Consider the following 6,015-nt stretch of genomic DNA (forward strand, 5'->3'; position numbering starts at 1 on the left):
ACTTGGACGCCACAGGCCGTAGGGGTGAGGTGGGGACCGAGAAGTCACGCTGTCCCACCCTCTCCCCCCGCCCTACGCTGCAGGGGAAGATCCTGAGGCCCCCAGTGTCGGAGACGTTTCACCGCATGTGGCTCTGAAATGATCACCTTCCAAACGATGTTCACGTCCACAGTGGGATCGCCGAGGGGGCCAGTGCAAGCAGAAAAGAGAAATGGGGTCTAGCCCTGCTCATCCGGCGGGACCCACCCTGAGGCTGAGAAACACTGAACATTCTGGAAAAGAATATTGAAAATTTTCTCAAAACCATTCACGTTCGGGCAGGAAGGAAGTTTCCAGACCCAAACACAGTATGAGGTGGAACCCAGGAAGGAAAGCTGAGCATTAAAAGCTCCTTTACTCTGAAGGGTTTTCAAAACATGGCAAACGGGGGTGTTGGTCTTCATGGATCTAAGGGTCTTGTGGGATCAGCCGTGGAGCACAGGCCCACGAAAAACAGGGCGGGGAGGGGTGGGTAAAGGGAGACCCTTGCCCCATTCAGTGGGCACCCCGAAAGGCTAGACCACACAGAGAAGCATAATTCAGGACCCCTCACTCTGCACTGCCTTTTTAAAAAATCCCCAAGAAGGGCTCAAGCCACATGTGGAAATAACCTGTAAACTTACTGCTCTCTAGAGAAGACATTTCATAAAGGTTTCCCAAATTTGACAATGATGGTAAACATTTTAGACACTCCAGTAACAAGCTGTGGGATTGAAAGAAACTTTCTTTTACGTTTGTATAGAAATACATCTATTTTTTAGTTTCTTAAACTATAAAAATAAAAAGAAATTTCCATCAGTTGTGCCAGTGGAAATAATGTCTCTTCTTTCCATTCTCTCTATTTTAGATATAACATACTTATAATTAATAATATTATTAGTATCATATTAATATTTATTAATATACAAGATAATTCTCCTATAAAGAATCAGCCCAAAAGTGTGGGGAACAGGTGTTACACAGGTGTGACACACAGGTGTGCCTTACTATTAAGAAAAGTAGTCTGTAATTTTTCTGAATTGACTTATCTTTTGGTTTGGAGCATTTTAGCTTTTATGATTGATGAAATATGTTTTCTTATTTGAAAAGAAACTAAGATGTGTGCCTACGATATGTGACCTTTAAGAAATATGTATATTTGGTCTTCACCCACAGTTCCTGACTCACAGCTCCTAGAACACCTGGAATTTTCTGATCCCATAGGACATATGGGAGCATCTTTTGCTATAAGATTTGGTCTTTGTTCTCAGTTCCTAAAAGCACTTTAGGGCCAAACAGGTGACATGGGTGTCCCATTTTGTACTTGGGTGCCACGTTTGTATTGTATTCAGTGACTTTTTTTGTTCTGAGGAGGGATCTCAACATTTGTATAAATGTCAGGCTCCACAGACTGGCCCTGCTGCTGGATCCCGGTGAACAAGAGGTGATGAGCTCTCTCCCCTCGGTCCTCACCTGTTGCAGGGGACATTGCTGAACACAACAATGAGGGCCGGGTTTCACAGGCTTGTGCTGCACAAATTCACAGCAGGTGGTGGTCTAGCAAATCTCAAGCTGGGATTATCGAACAACAAGAAACAACAAGTGTTGGTGAGGATGTGGAATAACGGGAATCCTTGTACACTGTTGGTGGGAATGTGAATTGGTGCAGCCACTGTGGAGAACAGTATGAAGGTTCCTCAAAACTAAAAATAGAACCATCAAGCACTTCCGTTTTTGAGTACTTATCTTTAAAAACATGGAAACAACAATTTGAAAAGATATATGCACCTCCATGTTCATGGAAGCATTATTTACAATAGCTAAGACATGGAAAGAACTTACATGTCCATCGGTGGGTGAATGAATAAAGAAAATGTGCTATGTGTACACCATGGAGTATTCTTCAGCTATAAAAGAGAAGGAAATCCTGCTTTTGCAACACATGGGTGGGACATGAGGGCATTATGCTAAGTGAAATAAGTTAGACAGAGAAAGACAAATACCATATCATCTCATGTACATGTGGAATCTTAAAAAAAATCAAAAATCAAATAAACTCATGGATACAGAGAACTGATTTGTGGTTCCCAGAGGTGGAGAGTTGGGTCATGGGCAAAATGGGCAAAAGTGGTCGAAAGGTACAAACTTCCGGTATAAAATAAATCAATCATGGGGATGTAATGTACATCATGGTGACTAGACTTAATAATACTATTAACTATAATAGTATAGTTAAGAATACTGTACTGTATATTTGAAAGTTGCTAAAAGACTAGATCTTAAAAATTCTCATCACAAGAAAAAGTTTTTAGCTATATGTAGTGATGAATGCTAACTAGGTAGATTTGGTGATCATTTTGCAATATATACATGTATCAAATCATTGTGTTGTACACCTGAAACTAACATAATGTTATATCTATACCTCAAAGAAAAAAAAATATATAAAAGAGTTTTAAATCGCAAGTTGGGTCCTTAGATTAGAGTGGTCCAAGGCTACCAGGCAGTGTTCCCTAGTTGAAAGGCTCCACTGGCCTTTAAACACCTGCTTAATGAATTACTTATGTTAAATCCCCTCTGCCGAAATACATAGTGTGGCTTTTGTGTTCACTATTGGCCCTGGACTGATAAACTCTCAAGAGATGAAAAAAAAAAATGGGGTGATTTCAAATGCCCTTATGATAAAACTCACAGTCAACTGGAAGTAAAAGAGAAGTTCTCTAAAAAGATAAAGGGTGTCTTCAGAAACATCATAGTTAATGCAGCAGCATAGGTTCTACCCTAGGAAGGCAATAAATATAGGTAAAAGGTATAACAATTGAAAGGAAAAATAAACCAAAGAGGTTTCTCTTCATAAAGGTTTATGTATACAGAAAAATCCAGAAGTATATACACACACATTTGGGGGCTTAATAAGAGAGCAGAGGGCTTCCCTGGTGGCGCAGTGCTTAAGAATCCACCTGCCAATGCAGGGGACACGGGTTCGAGCCCTGGTCTGGGAAGATCCCACACGCCACGGAGCTACTAATCCCATGCGCCACAGCTACTGAGCCTGCGCTCTAGAGCCTGCGAGCCACAACTACTGAGCCTGTGCGCCTAGAGCCCGTGCTCTGCAACAAGAGAAGCCACCGCAATGAGAAGCCCGCGCACCGCAATGAAGAGTAGCCCCTGCTCGCTGCAACTAGAGAAAGCCCGTGCGCAGCAACAAAGACCCAATGCAGCCAAAAATAAAATAATAAATAAATACATTTTAAAAAAATAAATAAATGAGAGCACAATTACAAGACAGAAATTGCAAATTTTAAAAATCAGTTGCGGGCTTCCCTGGTGGCGCAGTGGTTGAGAATCTGCCTGCCAGTGCAGGAGACACGGGTTCAAGCCCTGGTCTGGGAAGATCCCACATGCCGTGGAGCAACTAGGCCCGTGAGCCACAATTACTGAGCCTGCGCATCTGGAGACTGTGATCCGGAACAAGAGAGGCCACAATAGTGAGAGGCCCGCGCACCGCGATGAAGAGTGGCCCCCGCTCACCGCAACTAGAGAAAGCCCTCGCACAGAAACGAAGACCCAACACAGCCAGAAATATTAAAAAATAAACAAAAATTTTAAAAAAATAAAAAATAAAAAAAAATAATAATAAAAAAAATAAAAATCAGTTGCATTCCCATATCATAGTAATAAATAACTGGGATTTTATGTGACAGGCCATTGACAATAGCATCAAAAATCAGGATATACCTGACATTTAGAAAGGAATATAACAAAAGTATAATGTGCATGACCTCAGCGGAGGAAATTATAAATCGGTCTTGAAGGACATTAAAGACGGAAATAAATGCAAAAATTGCCACATTATAGGTGTGGAACAACAGAGTATAAATATGCATTCTACCCAACTTCATCTGAGGAATGAAAACAATACGTCACCCAAACCCCAAGGGGATTTTTTGTGGAATTCGATAACTCCATTGTAAAATTTATAATGAAGTAGACATTTCAAGGATAGCCAAGGTTACCAAGAAGAAGAACAATGTGTGAGGCACGGCTCTGCAAGATATCAATAAGTAGTACAACGTCCTAGAAGATAACTTATGTATAGAAAGAGGGATAGGCCGGTAGACCGATGGAACAGGAGAGGGAAGCTGGAAATAAACCTCAACCACAGGAAGCATCCTGTGTGACAGAGAAGGTGATACAAAGAAGTGACAAAGAGATAGCCTTTTCACCAACTTTGTGGGCAATAAGGGATCTGAAACAGTCAAATGAAATTGCACCGCTAGCTCATACCAGGCACAAAATCAAGTGCAGATGCTCTGAAGACGTATTGTTTTGGAAAGACAAAACAATAGAGCTGTTAGAAGACAATCTAGCAGGAGGTGTCCATGAACTGGTGGTAGGGAAAGATTCCTGAACAAGACAGAAATAGCACCATCTATAAAAGAGAGACATTGAAAACTCGAACTGGATTAAAATGAAGAACTGTTCATAAAAGACACCACAAGAAGTGCCGAACCATCAGCCGTCAGGTGGGAGCAGGTACTTACAACACATATAACCATCAAAGTGTCAGTATCCAGGATATAAGAATTTCTATGAATACATAAGGAAAAGGAAATATAGAAAAATGGGTACAATTGAGCAGGGGCCTCAGAGAGGACAACATTCAACAAGGCCATCAATGAATGGAAAGCTGCTGCACCTCACTGCAATCAGGAAAGCGCACACATTAAGACAATAATAGGCTATTACTATACGTGCTCCAAGTTGGCACCTATTAAAGTACCTGCAAACACCAAGTATTAGGGAATGTGTGAAATATAAATTGGTCCAAGCATTTGAGAGGAAATCGGCATCATCCAAGTAACTGACGATGTGCTTGCATCAGGGCCCAGAAATTCCACTCCTTGGATGCATGTTCTAGAGCAGCCATGACCAATGGCAGCCAAACCCCACATGTGGCAATCGACTGCTTGAAAGATGGTTATAAGGATGGGTGCTGTAAGGGGCTACACGAAGTGCTGCTATAAGGGCTAAATACACACTGGAGTTCCAGACTTAGTACAAGGAAATGAATGTAAACTATTTTGGTATTCTGAGGCCAATTCCAATGTGTCTGTAATTTCACCCACACCACCAACAAGCAATTCTCAGACACCAGCAGGGTGCTCTAGAATTCAATTCAATCCAACTCAATTCCGACAGTGTCTACCTGTAAATAGCATCAGATCCCACAGGTTAAGAGTTCAGTCCTTAAAGACTGCCCCTCCCTCCCACCTTCAGATGCCAATTTCAACTCCAGGTTGTTACCTGTACTTCTGATCTGCTGGCTACAGATAGAGGTTCCCAAGACTCTCTCCTCAAGTTCAATAAATCTGCTAGAGCAGCTCACAGACTCAGAGAAACACTTCACTTCAGAGATTACTGGTTTATTATGAAGGAATACAACTTAGGAACAACTGAATGGAAGAGAGGTATAGGGCAAGGCATGGATCAGGGCACAGAGATTCCATGCCCTCTCCAGACCTGTCACTCTACCACCACCTCCACCTGTTCACCAACTTGGAGTTCTTTTGATCTTCCACACTTTTGTGTTTTTAAGGGAGGCTTCATTACATAAGCATGATTGATTGGATCATTGGCCATTGGTTATTGATCCAACCTTCAGCTCCTCTCCCCTTTCCGGAGGTTGGGTGGGGGGGCAGAAATGAGAGTTCCATCCCTTTAGTCACATGGTTGGATCCTTGGGCAACCAGTCCCCATCTTTAGCTATTTTCCAAAAGTTGCCTCATTAAAATGACAAAAGACACCTTTACTGCTCTCAGCCCTTAGGAAATGCCAAAGGTTTTATAAGTTCTGTGCCAAAACAGGGAAGAAGACTAAATATATGTTTCATGTTATGAATCGCAATATCACACTACCACATTGATAATTTCATAATGATTACAGATTGATGAAATAGAGTTTTTAATTTATTTTATGGACGTATAGTTGATTTAG

Source organism: Balaenoptera borealis (assembly GCF_965194805.1).
Source record: "Balaenoptera borealis genome assembly, chromosome: 19".
Classification (NCBI taxonomy): Eukaryota; Metazoa; Chordata; class Mammalia; order Artiodactyla; family Balaenopteridae; genus Balaenoptera; species Balaenoptera borealis.